The sequence below is a fragment of the Periplaneta americana genome, chromosome 14, assembly GCF_040183065.1.
Source record: "Periplaneta americana isolate PAMFEO1 chromosome 14, P.americana_PAMFEO1_priV1, whole genome shotgun sequence".
In the NCBI taxonomy this organism is placed as follows: Eukaryota; Metazoa; Arthropoda; class Insecta; order Blattodea; family Blattidae; genus Periplaneta; species Periplaneta americana.
Genome location: NC_091130.1, coordinates 110,534,429 through 110,550,348, shown reverse-complemented (window position 1 = coordinate 110,550,348; position 15,920 = coordinate 110,534,429). Strand labels below are relative to the sequence as shown.

The 15,920-nt window shown below is 36.2% G+C and overlaps 1 long non-coding RNA gene across 1 annotated transcript; it reads left to right on the top strand.

Annotated features, from left to right (window-relative positions):
- Nucleotides 1-4,262: 4,262 nt before the first annotated feature.
- Nucleotides 4,263-8,260, top strand: LOC138712957 (uncharacterized). The gene is made up of 2 exons (XR_011335771.1): nucleotides 4,263-4,331; nucleotides 7,942-8,260. It is a non-coding gene; the product is annotated as an uncharacterized lncRNA (long non-coding RNA).
- Nucleotides 8,261-15,920: the final 7,660 nt, after the last annotated feature.

Sequence of the window (15,920 nt, the reverse complement as noted above, 5' to 3'; positions counted from 1 at the left end):
ACTCTCTCTGTCCAAACCCACAGGCAGCAGTACACCGTTTATTTTACCTGGGCCCTCTCTGTCCAAACCCGCAGGCAGTAGTACATCATTTATTTCACCTGGGCTGTCCCTGTCCAAGCCCACAAGCAGTAGTACAACGTTTACTTTACCTGGATCCTCCCTGTCCAAACCCGCAGGCAGTAGTACACCGTTTATTTTACCTGGACCCTCTCTTCCAAACACACAGGCAGCAGTACACCGTTTATTTTACCTGGGCCCTCTCTGTCCAAACCCACAGGCAGTAGTACAACATTTACTTTACCTGGATCCTCCCTGTCCAAACCCACAGGCAGTAGTACACCGTTTATTTTACCTGGACCCTCTCTTCCAAACACACAGGCAGCAGTACACCGTTTATTTTACCTGGGCCCTCTCTGTCCAAACCCACAGGCAGTAGTACAACATTTACTTTACCTGGATCCTCCCTGTCCAAACCCACAGGCAGTAGTACACCGTTTATTTTACCTGGACCCTCTCTGTCCAAACCCACAGGCAGCAGTACACCGTTTATTTTACCTGGGCCCCCTCTGTCCAAACCCGCAGGCAGTAGTACATCATTTATTTTACCTGGGCTGTCCCTGTCCAAGCCCACAAGCAGTAGTACAACGTTTACTTTACCTGGATCCTCCCTGTCCAAACCCACAGGCAGTAGTGCACGCACCGCAACGGGCCTCACTAGCCTCTACGGTCGAGTCCCAGGCCGTGTGACAAGTTATCATCTTGGTGTAGGGAGTAGCTTAACTCGCATCAACTTTCAAGTGTATTATTTACTTACGGCTAGGCACCAAGTACTGTACTTATGCGTAAAATAAACATGCAGCACAGATACCAAATTCATGTACAGGAATAATCAAGACTTAGAGGTACTTCCAAAATTTAAGTTGCTTTCGCCATGAAACGAAGTGTCTTATATAAAGGACGGTAAGCTAATCTGGATTAATGACGCACAATCTAGAATTCGAAGATTTCCATTCCTTAGCTAAGTTGTTAAACGTGTCGACAGTGCCGATAATTGTATATTTATGTAGCATTGTTATTTTTATTTTATATTGTCGTGGGATATGTTATTTGGCCTAAAGTTTTAAACGCTTCGTGTGCCATAACAAGGAATGGCAATTTTCGGTCATTTTTCTAATGAGGCTGCAACATTACAGTCGGGAGGATTACTCAGTTTAGTTCAATATTTTTCTCATTTTCCAGTTCTTAGAAATGGTTCAATCACCATCACCAACTGCGTCCGTCAGCAAAATTATATCCAAGCTTCCTATTTTATGTTTACCGATGTACAGTGTCTTTGCTAAATATCCTAAATATGTTGCCAAATGCAAATTGATTATCAACCAACGCGCTGAAGGCGCAATTACTAGAACGTACTGAAGATTGTACAATATCATAAATTATATAAAGTAAATTAAATATTATCATTATTTCAAAACTGAGACTGTTAGGAGAAGTGGCAGAATACGCGGAAAATTTTTATTTTATTCCTAATTACAGAATTCAGATCTAGTGCAAGCGGCATGTTTATTATTATTATTGTTGTTGTTATTATTATTATTATTATTATTATTATTATTATTATTATTATTATTATTATTATTATTATTATTATTATTTATTTTTCAGAACGCACCGCAGCTCGAGGCCTATTATGCTAACGGGTAGAAATGATTATAGCAAAATTGTTTTTACGAGATGAGTCCAAGAATTCGCTATAGAATTACCGAATATTTTCGGTAAACTAAACAGTTAAAACTCAGAAAAAAAAGGCAGTAAAGTAATAGAAATAGTATTTTAATAATTACGAAAATTGACAGTAAGTTCATAAAAATAGTAATAGTAATTTAATAAATGTTATTTAATAAACCTGTGTACCAAATTTCAATACTCAATCTTGTTTTTCTTAGTTACATGCCAAAACATGATAATTTTTCAAGTTCCAACCTAACATAGCCAACCGCCTGTCAGAGAGAATGATTTTCATCATTGAAAAAGATCGTTCTACTTCCACATACGTAAGGCATACTTAAACATGACATTTTGGATGGACTCATATCGGTAACAATAAAGCATACTAATGTGTAATTTCTGCTAATTGCTTTCAATACGATTCGACCTGTCAGTTAATTTATTATTAATTTGTCTCTTTCCGCAGTGTTTTCTTGGAATCTGTAGAAACTGAACCTCTCAGATGAGAGGAACCAACTGCCTCGGGGTGTGAGGTGAAATAGCAGTGACTGGTCCCACCAACACTCTCAGTCGACTAATTAGCTTAGGCCTGTTTTTTTAGGTATGTCGCAACAAATAATGTAAATACATTTATGTGAGGCAAGATTCTCAATAGAGATTCACATTAGGCCTATATTACCGTTTAATTTTTCTAACAGTTGCTTCATTTACAAAATAAAAAAAGTTTTCTTTTAAATTTTTAATATATTCAGAAATAGTACAATATTTCATTGTACTGATTTATTTAATATACAGGGTGACTCACGACGATTTACCGTCATTTACGGATCTTATTTCCGAAGACATTCTGAGCAAAAAATGTCATAAATATTGGTCCTATTCTCAATATTTACAGTTACGTTTCGTTATTGGAACGCATTGCTGTGAACGCGTGATCTCAGTCAGCAGCCAGCGCGAGCGCTACGGAATAAAAAATAGCCGTATGCAGTTACGTAGAGCGACGAGTGCCGTTCACAAGCGTGCGGCCAAGTGTACTCAAGCGGACGGCGACATTTTTTAAAATGTGTTGCAAACTCTCCAAGACTGTAAATTAGGATGCAAAATTGAACTGCAAATAATTAAGTCCGTGGAAGTGGAGTGATTTGTAATAATTGTTGTGATAAGTGCGTAAGAATAATGTAATTTTCTAGTTAAAAATAGAAAAAGATGTCTGTACGTAGCAACTAAGGAGTTCACAGCACATTTTTAGCTTCATAATACTTATGATGAAAGGTGAGTGGAACCCGGGTTTTCAGCTCTACGTGCTGGCGCTCTATCCACTAAGCCACACCGGATTCCCATCCCGATTTCGGATATTCGTATCCCGATGTCGGATTGAATCCCGATGGGAATCCGGTGTGGCTTAGTGGATAGAGCGTCAGCACGTAGATCTGAAAACCCGGGTTGAAATCTCGGTGCCGGAGAGAATTTTTCTCTGTTCCACTCATCTTTCATCATATGAGGACGCAGAATTTCTGCACGGAAATATCATATGTACTTCGGTACATAATAATAATAATAATAATAATAATAATAATAATAATAATAATAATAATAATATATGTAAATATATATGTATATATATATTTCATAATACTTGCCAATTAAAGAAATGATACTTTGGAATGGTTTATTATCTGTTTGTATTATTCTTTTATCTTCAAGCTAAAGAAAAAACGTATTTTAGAAACAATTTTAAATTAGTGTAACTCCGAAAATATTGAGAATAGGAACTATGTTTATATGACATATTTTACAAATATAATCTTCATCTTACGATGTTTGGTGACATATTTTGCTCAAAATGTCTTCAGAAATAAGCTCCGTAAAGGATTGTAAATCCTCGGGAATCACCCTGGATACATAATAGCAGAAAATCTCCATCAAAGGCAAAAAAGACAAACTTTTGGCATTAAACCTTAAAATAGACAACGGGAGATAAAGTGGGCAAAAAAAAAAAACAAAATAAAAACTGGTCCTATCGTTCCGAAATGTGTGGAAATTTGTTTTCTTCCATTAAATTCATTAGTATATCTACCCAGATGAAAAGGCATTTTGTTCTAATTATATGATATTATTATATGATCAATATCAATGTAAACACAGTACTGAAGAAAACGCGATATATATTGTGTGGGATTAAACCCGTCGTAGCTCTAAATATAGCCTATAGTAGTTTATTATGTAAAGGAGAGTTTCGAGATGACAACAATTTCTCGTCAGAAACACAAATCCTTCGCAGAAACAATGCATCACTCACTGTGTCACACAACACGGAAGTAATTCGTAGAATTAATCGATTATTAATCCATGCAGCTCTGCGACTACTGCTCTGGTTTACTGTCTAATTACCGAAAGAGGTGTGCAGAGGCGGAAGAGGAAGCTGTGATCATGAGCTCGGGATGCAGTAGTTAGAAGCTGACACACCTGGAACCTCTCCAGTTTACCCATGGTTCGCATAATGACCCGTGCCTGCGGTTCGCTATATTAGGCTTGCAATCCTCCTGTATTTACAATTACACATCGTGTCTTGGACGCACAAGACCTGCAACATGTACAAGCTGGTAAGATTTTCTAAAGCAAATCAATTATGTAATGTCATTAATTTCAATAGGGTATTCTTTGAGATATTTCAAACAAAGAAGTTTAATGCATTTGGTCGTTTTTGCTTCCTTTTCGAGAAGAAATTAGAATTTATAAAACAGTTATATTACCGATTGTTCTGTATTTTTGTGAAACTTGAACTCTCACTTTGAGAGAGGAACAGAGATTAAGGGTGTTTGAGAATAAGGTTCTTAGGAAAATATTTGGGGCTAAGAGGGATGAAGTTACAGGAGAATGGAGAAAGTTACACGACGCAGAACTGCACGCATTGTATTCTTCACCTGACATAATTAGGAACATTAGGCTAAATCAATACGTTTGAGACGAGCAGGGCATGTAGCACGTATGAGTGAATCTAGGAATGCATATACAGTGTTAGTTAGAAAACCTGAGGGGAAAAGATCTTTGGGGAGGCCAAGGCAGCGATGGGAGGATAACATTAAAATGGATTTGAGGGAGGTGAGATATGATGATAGAGACTGGATTAATCTTGCACAGGATAGGGACCGATGGCGGGGTTATGTGAGGGCGGCAATGAAACTCCGGGTTCCCTCAAAGCCATAAGTAAGTGCATAAACAATATTCTAGCAGAGTTAGGTACCGTGTTATAACATTCGCAATTTCTTTGGGGAAAGCATGAATAATTATTTGCTCCAAGTATCTAGTTTTGATTTATGTCGCGTGTTATGTATGTGAATATCAGATCTGAGATTATATGAAGAAATGTTTCTATGTACGTAAATTAATGAGTAATATATTATAATTAAGTTATAAAATGTATGAATGTACAATTGAATAAAAACGGTTTACAATGTTCATTGTTTATAAAATCTAAAATAGCTCTTATTGCTCTCTTTACATATTAAGTTACCTATAATATAAACTTATGTCACGTTACCCAATCGACTAATATAATACATGATGTGTTTCTTTTAACAATGCAAAATAAACCAGATTTAAAACAAAGAAACGAACAAACATATTTTTACAAATATTTTGACGAGACTTCGTGTTATATAGCCTACATGTAAAATGTAGAATACTATTCTAGCCTTTAATTTCACTGTAATCAGTCTGTGAGCGCAGTCGGTATAGCGCTGGCCTTCTGTGCTCGAGGTTACGGATTCGATCCCGGCCCAGGTCGATGGCATTTAAATGTGCTTAAATGCGACAGGCTCATGTCAGTAGATTTACTGGCAAGTAATATAACTCCTACGGAACAAAATTCCGGCACACCGGCGACGCTGATATAACCTCGGCAATTGCGAGCGTCGTTAAATAAACATAATAAAAAATTCACTGTTTTCACGATGAGTAAGTTTTTTTTTTTTTTTTTTTTACCGCCCGTAACACTTTAGAGCACATCAAATATCGAATGTGGTCTTCCTCTACTACACAATAAAAATTTGGTCTTCCCATTCTTTGTGAAAGTAATTTTTTTTTTCGCTTGCGAAAGCTTCTTAGAAAGAGACGTATTTGTTACTTTAAACGTTACCTGTTTTCCTACGAGACGCTACTGAGAATACGAAGAATACAGCATTGAGTGCGGTAAACATGTCAATCATCCCGTAGAGAGAGGGTGGTTTCCAAGACTCGAACCGAGTGCAATTAGTGATTCTTGTGCGACGTTTGGTCATATTACGCCAGTATAGGAAAATGCGCTTATATTCATTTTTAATATGCCATAGGACTTCATATTACTATTAATTTCATTTTATACATTTGTTTCACTGTGGTGTAGTGGCTAGAGCGCTGGACTGTGGACCCGTGTTCGATCCTCGGTGTACACATCATTTAAATTTATGTTGGGCAAGTCCGTGGTCCGGGTAACACAGGGATTTCCTTCGGGAATTCCGGTTCTCCTGCGGCATCCCAACAAATCTCCATCATCATCTCATCGCGGATGTAGCATCGACCAGCCTCCCGTGGCACACCCGGGAAACTTTGTTGGTAAATTGGTCTACACAACTGACTTCATATGAGTGAATGACGAACTGTCGAGTACCCACCGTTATAAAAAAAAAATTCTTCGCTTCAGCTGAAAGATATTGGAATTATTATTATTAAAATGATGCCGGTATCATTCCAGATCTTTTATGCATTACGGAAGTTCCGTCACTCGTCTGTGTAGTTTGAGTTTTCACGGAAATGGTCTAAAGCAGGCCTGCACAAACAGCGCTCATTGAGCGCGGCCGTTCCTTCGGAGCGGGAGAGTCGTCTAACAGCTCGCCAGAAAGGTACGTCGGAATGACGTAGGCCTGTTATAGGTAGAGGGTAGTCTACGCAGCTATCCGGTGTAGTGTGTATTATCAGTAGCTATTTCACTTTGCCTATCTACGGCTACATAATGGAGGAATCTAAAAGACGGAAAAGTGATCATCAGGCAAATTCTTTCAATATTGCATGAGAAAATGTTTATTTTTTCACAGCAGCTAGAGTCAATACTCAGTGCCTTATCTGCCCCAGAAGTTTGAAAGAAAGAGGAAAACGTAATATATGCTCACTACTAGTCCACACATACAGATACGATGATTTTGTTGGTGAAGATCGCAGTAAAAAGGTTCAGGAGTTGAAAGTTGCATTATTACGTGAGGTATGGTACGTTAGAATTTATTAATCTTCAACAATTTAAGAATCTCTCTTCAGGGAAAAGGCCAGCTCATTGTTGATATGTTGAATAAATTACGGGCTCACATTCCAACGATAGAAACTGTTCGTGATGAAGCCATGTTAAACGATTATGTGCAAATATTAATTGAAATTCAAAGTGAATTTAATTCTAGGTTCCAAGATCTTGTCTTAATTGAAAATAAGTTTCAGTTATAATAAATTCCTTCAACACCAGTTGAAACAGTATCATACGATTTACAGCTTGAACTTATTGATTTTCATTGTGATCTAAGGGCTAAAGATCGTTTGAATAATACTACTAGCCTGGTTGAGTTTTTCAAGACTAAACCTCAGCAATAATATCCACGACTACACAGGCTGGCTGTGAAAATGATTGCTATGTTTGACCCAACATTTATATTTGTGAGCAACTGTTTTATATAATCAACTTTAATAAAGACAGATATCGAACATCTGTAAGTAATGTTTCATTACGATCAGTAGGCTACTGTTCCTTTCAGCTCCCAACAGCATAAAACCTCGTTTTCATGTACAGATAAATAAAAATATAACAAATTGATATTGTATTTTAAATGGCTATAGAATTTCTATTATTTCTGTAAAATAAATATTTCTTAATTAATTAATAATAGTCCAAGATATTTTTGTAAATACTTAACGGGAATTCATTTCATGAACACTCGTACTAGTACTTCCTTTTGTGTACATTTTGTACGAGATCACCCTTTGTTCCAGTCCACCCTTATACAGAGCGCAGACAGTATCTGTATTCCGGTCGCGAGATGTGAGCCGACTCGGAGAGCGCTAACCTTGTGCAGGCCTGGTCTAAACTCAGACGAGCATTATGACGAAAAGAGTGCATTAATAGCCTATTGATAAAGAACGATGAGAAGTGAAGATACTGCAAAATTTGAAATAATGAGTTTAAATCTATTGCAGAAATTCCTGATTATTTCCATGGTGGCTAGTTATGTAGCCGGTGGGGTGCTTCCTGCGGCGGTACCAGCGGCCTACGCCCCGGTTGCATATCCTGCTCCTGCCTTCGTCACAGCCCACAGTTCTCAAGTGGTCGCTCAAAACTTCAATGGCGTAGCTGTTGCTCTTCCTTCGTACCCACATTTAGCATCAGCTGTTTATCTTAGGTGATCCTTGCAGAATGTTGAACACTTCTATTACAGCAATGAAAATACGTACAAAATCTGTAACGATGATCCCTGTGAAATGTATATTTATGAAATATAATAAATTGTAACAATTATATGTGTACTGTGAAGAGCAATGTCATTTAAAATGAAGGCAATTATAAAGTTTGAGTGAAAATCCCACGATTGATTCGAAGAAATAGAAATGATGAATGCATGTGCTCTTCTGGGATGAAAAGAATCTATATCTAATTAATATTCTGTGAATTCTTTTGATTCCGTGACGCCCTTCCACAGAATTTGACACTACGTGAACAGCAAGCATTATGTTTCTAATGCGCACGCCAGTGAGGAGCATAGGAGCCGGGAAAATAAAACAAAAACATTCTTAACCTCAAGAGGAGAGGTGGTCAAAATAACGACTCAATTGTTTTTAGCTCCGAAAACGATTCAATATTAAACTTTGTAGGAAATCGACTGAAACCGCTCTGAACGTCACAATTATGTAAAAAATCTCAACTTCCTGTGATAACGAAATTGTTTGTGGTGGACAGGTTGCAGATTGTGAGGGATTTTCTTCAGCTCTCCCGCTTTTCTCTCTTAATTCCGCCAATATTTAACGGAGGTGTGCCCAATATCGCACACATTTTGAAAAATCTATTTCTAATATCATTAATTCATAAAAATTTCCAATAAACACGGATTCGTAATGTGACACTATTGTGGTTGGCAGCATTAAGTATAATTAAAAATATATAATTTATTAAACGCTGATTTTCAGCAAAAACAAAAGAGCTATTCCATATCAAATCGACCGAAACTTAGAGAAATTTGACCTTACAATTTCTAAATACAATGAAACTTTTTTTGTACGTAGAGAACTGTGATACAATGCTTTGTGCAAAGTTTGAGGCATCAGAACTTCATAGTGTTTAAATTAAAACTATTTAAATTTATCGTATTTTCATAAAATTAGCAAATTTATACTGTTGTAGCTCCGAAACCCTTTCACCCAATGATCAAAATAATAGTTTATTTTGATGCTGAGACATTAAAGTTTATATTGACATATAAACAGATTTTCTTACTTTTTTGGAAATGGAGAAATTTAGATTTTTCCTCATTAAGACGCCTTTGGCTAGGAAAAAAATATAAAAAAATATGTTGTTAGATTCCGTTTTGAAAGTACAAATAAACACATATTTTTTACTGATGGTATGTTGATAAGGAAGTATTGAAAATATCAAATACAGAAAATAAATAGTACGCGCGTGAACTAACTAGCTGACTGTGAGACGGGAGGTAGCCGAGACATGCAAGGCCAGGAGACAAACACGTGATGTGTCGTCTAGCAGTCATGGCTGTGCTAGCCTTATCACAGGTTTTCATAAACACAAGAGTAAAATGACGCCCAACGCTCGCTTATCTTTAGCTCTCGGCCAGTGCGTGCGGTACTGCGCCGTTCAAGTCGAGGCGTGTGAAAATAATCTATTTAATACCCTCGAAACTTATTGCCATACCACTAAGCAAACAATGCCGAATTCCTCTTAATAGTACAAGGTTTTTTCTCAATATTTTTTTACATTTTTACAACTGGCCAAAAAGCCTAAAAGCAAGTAAAATCAGATTATCTGTCTCTCTGTGTATAATAAAAATAAGAATTACTTCTTAACATAACCTACCAAATGCCAGCTTCAAAATAAGCTCTCGTTCAATGTTCTGCAGTAAATGGTTCCAGAGTTCTGAGCGCTGAAAAGGCTTGTTTTTTTTTTATAAAATACGCTAAATTTGTCGCTCAATAATACGAAAACCGTTTGACTTTCGATAGTATATTTTTGAAAATGCACTCCCCGTAGCACCTTGTATAAGTAGGGAAAAAATTAGAGTATAAAATAATGCGAGGTTTTTTACTGATCGATTTGATATGGAATAGCCCAAAAACGTTGCTCGGGCGATATTAGGACAACTAATGTTCCTCTCTATTGTAAACATCGGTATAAGCTATAAAATATAATAGATTTTGGCAACATACAGGTTTACTGACACAAAATTAAGTTATTGTACCAGAATCAATATTAAAATTCCGAACAAACAGCACAAAACAAGCTATTTTAAATTCGTTTACACATAATTAACTTATCGTTCCAAAATCAATAAGAAAATTCCATAGAGCACAAAACAAGGGAAGTTATTTAAAATTCGTTACACATAACTTATCGTTCCAAAATCAATATTTAAAGTTCCAAACAAAAATCACAAATGAAACTTTTGTAGCTGCAATCCTATGACTCGTTTCGAACTGCAATAATTGCAGCCCTCATATCTTCGTGACGCCACTAATTTCATTTTCACCTCCCTCAAATCCATTTTAACATTATTCTCCTATGTACGTCTCGGTCTCCCCAGAGGTTTCTTTCCCTTAGGTCTCCCAACTAGTAATCTGTATGCATTTCTGGATTCACCTTTACGTGCTGCATGTCCTACCCATTTGAAACGTCTGAACTTAAAGTTCCTAATTATGTTATGTGAAGAATACAATGCGTGCAGTTCTACATTGTGTAACTTTCTCCATTCTCCTGTAACTTCATACCTCTATAATTTCCTAAGCACCTTATTGTCGAACACCCTTAATTTCTGTTTCTGTCTCAAAGTGACAGTCAAAAATTCGTATTGTTGTAACCATTAACATCGTCACTCATAAATGAGCTATAATTTCGTAAAACATTAAGATATGATTTCATAGAACGTTTCTTATTTAGTTCTAAAATACAAAATCTGACAGGTGCAGTGCACAAATAAAATTCATTGAAAATTCAATGCTTTTGTCACTATCAGTTTATCTTCCGTATCTTCCGATATAAAAAGAAATTTGACGTCACTCATGAGTCTCATGACATAAACTTCTGTTCATTTCCTTGTACAACTTATTAATTTGTTGTCTTTCGACACCTAAAGATTTACCTCTGATTGAGATTCTGGCTAATGTGTGCATCTATTATCAGGCAGTACACTTCACATGACGATATGTTAGAGGAAGAATAATAATTGTTTGTATACATCTTAAGTCTGGTTAATGTAATATGTTACTAGCCAGTGATGTATGCAATGGAGGGGGAAAGGAACTGGCCATACTACTCCATTGTCTCCTGACTAAGTTGCCTCACGAGTGATGCCTTATTGGTGTCTTACCTATCTTCGAACAGTTGACTCATTAACAACCTAAAGATAATATCAAATGCAATGACAACAATCAATGTTGTAAATAATGACGCCATCGTTTGACCTCGTTGATTCAATTTTATAATATTCACGTAAATCAGGTTATAACATATTATACAGGGTGATTCACGAGAAATTACCGCCACTTACGGAACTATTTCTGAAGACATTCTGAGCAAAAACTGTCACATAACATGTGTCGTATTCTCAATATTTTCAGAGTTACACTAATTTGAAGTTGTTAAAGAATATCTATTTCCTTAGTTTTAACTGTAAAAGAATGTTAAAAATAGAGAATGAATTATTCAGAAGTAGCCTATACTTTCTTTAATTGGCTAGTATTCTGATGCTAAAAATGTGTTGTCAATTTCTTAGTTGCTTTGTAAAGATTTTTTTTTTTTTTTTTTTTCAATTTTATAACTGAAAATTACATTATTCTTACACACTTATCACAACAATATATTGCTACAGATCACACGACTTCTAGCAACTTGATTCTTTACAGTTCAATTTTACATCCTAATGTAAAGCAGTCAAAAAAAATTGGCCGCACTCGTGAACAGCTAATATTTTCTAAGTCAACTTCCGGTAACGATGTTGTTACATGATGCATGCGCTTATAGAAGCAGTTTCGGAACTAAGATGTTTAAGCAGGAGTTGTTCACATCTACGTCTCGAAGAACAGCGGCAATGTGTTCGCTTAATAATTTGTAGGTTGTGAGTTCGAGCATTGTTCAAGTTATTTTATTTTGTTATCGTTCTTTAGCGATGTAAATAATATTCAAGTTATCATTTATATTCTGTTATCGTTCTTTAGCGATATAAATAATATTCAAGTTCTCAGTATATTCTGTTATCATTCTTTAGTGATATAAATAATATGCAAGTTATTTTTATTCTGTTATCGTTCTTTAGCGATATAAGTAATATAAATTTAATGTTAGATTTGAAAGAATACAATTGCATAATACTAGTGTTAGTTTTTTCTTCTGACTATTTTGTAACACAATAAAGTGAAAAGGAGTGACGAAGATTTGAACATGAGACGTTTACATCTAAATGTCGATGTTCTTCCGACTGATCTACAGGTGCACAATTAGAAAAGCATATGAGGAAAAATTGTCCCAATCCCCCTCCAAGACGTCCTGATGGTTTGTGGAAACTCGTTCAGGATGCCTGGGATGCCGTGACTGAGAACTGAAAAGACTAGTTGATTCCATGCCCACTGGACTGCAAGATGTGATCGAGATGGAGGAAGAGGGACTAAATATTGAATCGTGGCTTTTTGTTTTGTTTTTTTTTAACTTTTAATTGATTGAATGTTCTAAAACAGACGCCAGTAAGTCTGTTTTGTTCATGCCACGGAAGATATCTTTTGTTGAGAATGTAATCTTTCTTTCTTTCTTTCTTTCTTTCTTTCTTTCTTTCTTTCTTTCTTTCTTTCTTTCTTTCCATTTGCAGCCATAATGTCATAATAAATAATGGCATAATACATTCATGAACCTGATGTTAATTATTAAAACGTTATAAAAAAGATAGGAGCATTTATATTTTCTCTCTTTCTTAAAAATAAAACATAAAAAAGCATGAGATGTTTGAACGCACTACCTTACGAATAACAGCCTGAAACGCTACAATTACGCTACAACTTTAATATGGAGAACGCTTTAATTATATCTGTAGATATCAGGAAACGTGGTCCAACAACATGTAACATTGTCCGTCTCCGAATTGTAGGGGAGATACCCGAAGGGAACTTAGTTTCTGGAGAGTGGCCACTTTTTCTTTTGACAGCTGTACAATGTTAAAGAGTTTACAAGAATGACGTGATTTGTAACAATTGTTCTGATAAATGCGTCAGAAAAATGTAATTTTGAACTTAAAAATTGAAAAAAAAAATCTGTACGAAGCAATTAAGGAATTAACAACACATTTTTACCTTCAGAATACTAGCCACTTAAAGAAAGTATACTTCACAATAGTTCATTTTTTATTTGTAACTTACTTTTACCCCTAAATTAAAGAAAGAATGTATTTTTCTTTAATTTCGAATTCGTGTAATTCTGAAAATATTGAGAATAGGACCTATGTTTATATAGCATTTTTTTGCTCAAAATGTCTTCAGGAATAAGCTCCGTAAGTGGGGGGTAACTCCTCGTGAATCACCCTGTATAACATGCCTTTTCTTTTCCACATTTTATGTTGATTACTCCATTTACTCCAAATGACAAATAAATTCAATATTTTGAAGTGTCACCTTATAATATATGAAGAGTCCACTGCAAGAATGATTGATGTCACTGTCTTGTCGAAAATGAACCAAGACTCTCAATGCATAGCTTAAGACATATACTGGATGTTCAGTTCAAAGTGTGTGTATATGCCGTCATGTGGCTAGCCGATGAGCCTAGAGAATTCAATCTTCCTACACTTCCGCAGAGGTGTATAACCTATGAGGCAGAGAAGTTGCCTAGCAAGTACGGCGTTCATTCCGAAGAGTACGTACCGATACGTACGGTAACGCCGGTAGTGGCAGGAATGCGAACTGTTTGGAAATACGTACTGTCGGGATATGGGGAGAAGGTTAAGACGATTACTTACGTATTTGTTGACATTAACTTAGACGGTCAACATGGACACGGATCATTTGATTTGTGTTGTGGAATGTTACCGTACGCAACCGATGATAACAAATACCCTGCGTACGACTTGCTGGCGCAAAACACAGTTCGAAAGAGGTTATGGTAGCACACAGACCGTACAGACCGCCATCTGTTGCTACGACGTTCAAGTTATACCGTACACGTTCTCAAGTTCAGATTGAAGAACGCCTTAAATAATAGGCAACTTCTCTAACATATGAGCTGAAACTCGCTTCAAATCGGTGACCAAACAACAGTGACGTCATGACACACTTTGAAATGAACACCCAGTAGAATGTACATACAGAGTTATAGGGCATTAACACTGAGAGTCATTGTCCAGTAATGATCGGAAAATCACAGTTAAGCTTTGAGCGCTAAGCATTTCAAACTTTCAATTGTTTTTCCTGGAAAATGTATTCCAAATGACATTCTTGCAGTGGACTCTTCATATCTAAAAATTTTTATGTTGAAAATTTACGTTTGATATTCGTGTTTCTTGTTAGGAAGACCTTGTCATTACGTGTGATAAGATCAAATGTCGCACCATTACAATATGCGTGAGTTCTGAACTTCTGATGCATATAAAGGCAACAGCCCATGCAATCTCATATCCATCTAGTTTGAAGAATCTTCCATCAAGATGTTTTTCCATAATTCCCTTTTGTGTAATGTTGAAAAGCGGATAAAATTGAAGAGTATGATCCCAAAACGCGTTAAGTCCATTTTTGTAGAAAAACTTTGCTATTTTTTTATCCACCGGTTTACGGACTGAACGAGTTTTCGAGTGACATGCACAGTAACACAACATTTTATACAAGAATCGGCGTTGTTTTGAAACAACACAGGCTTAAAATTAATGATAGATGTCTCAAACATAATCATATGTATAAATCATAAAAATGGGCAAATGTACTGACCGAAGTTTGGGATCACACTCTGCAATTGTGCAGACAAAATATCAAAAACAATTTGCGTATATTTTGGTTAGAACTCCAGAATACCAAGGTGGAATTTGTGTTAAGTAGAGATGGCGTTGAGGAGGAGTTTTCTCGAAATATTTCCTTGTTCTTGTCATAACTGTTCCATTTCTCCAGAGTTAATTGAAGGATTCACAGCCATAGTGGGCCAAGCACCATTTATTAAAAACGGAGAAAGCAAGGATTAAAGTTAAGTGAATACCATAGTTTAATGAAGATTGATTATATCATTTAGTTTTAATGTGTATACTTTATATTATTTTCTATATGTTTCCATTGAATTATGGTAATAACTTCATTTTAACCCTTGCTTTCTACGGTTCTAGTAAATGGCGCTTGGCCCACTATGGTTCTGAACCCTTCAATTGTCAATCATATTTTTGCACAAAAAAGTGGAAAAATATCTCATATTACTACTGTCGGTGACTCAGGAGAAGACGAGAGCGGACTGAGGAGGAAGGGATGTGAACAGATAACGTACGACAACACGTCCAATATTTGTACTGCAGTAAGCGGAAACAATAGGTCTCCTTCTGTTCAACTTAGCTTTAATTTCCATACGCATTGTTACTCATGTTTCCTGCACGAGTAATAACCTGGCTACTGGGATGCTTATCTGAGCGATGTTTATAATAATCAATATTTGTACTGTAGTAAGCGGAAACATTAGGTCTCCTTCTGTTCAACTCAGCTTTAATTTCCATACGCTTTGATACTCATGTTTCCTGCACGAGTAATAACCCGGCTACTGGGATGCTTATCTGAGCGATGTTTATAATAATCAGCAGCGATAGTCAAGAAGGTCACATTCTTTCCGCTCGTCTTCTCCTGAGTAACAGAGAGTAGCTTCTGAGGATACTATTATCATATGAAAGGAAGGATGGGTTAAGTGGTTGTGAAAATTAGTAGTTCTTTTGTAATGAATAAAACAAAAA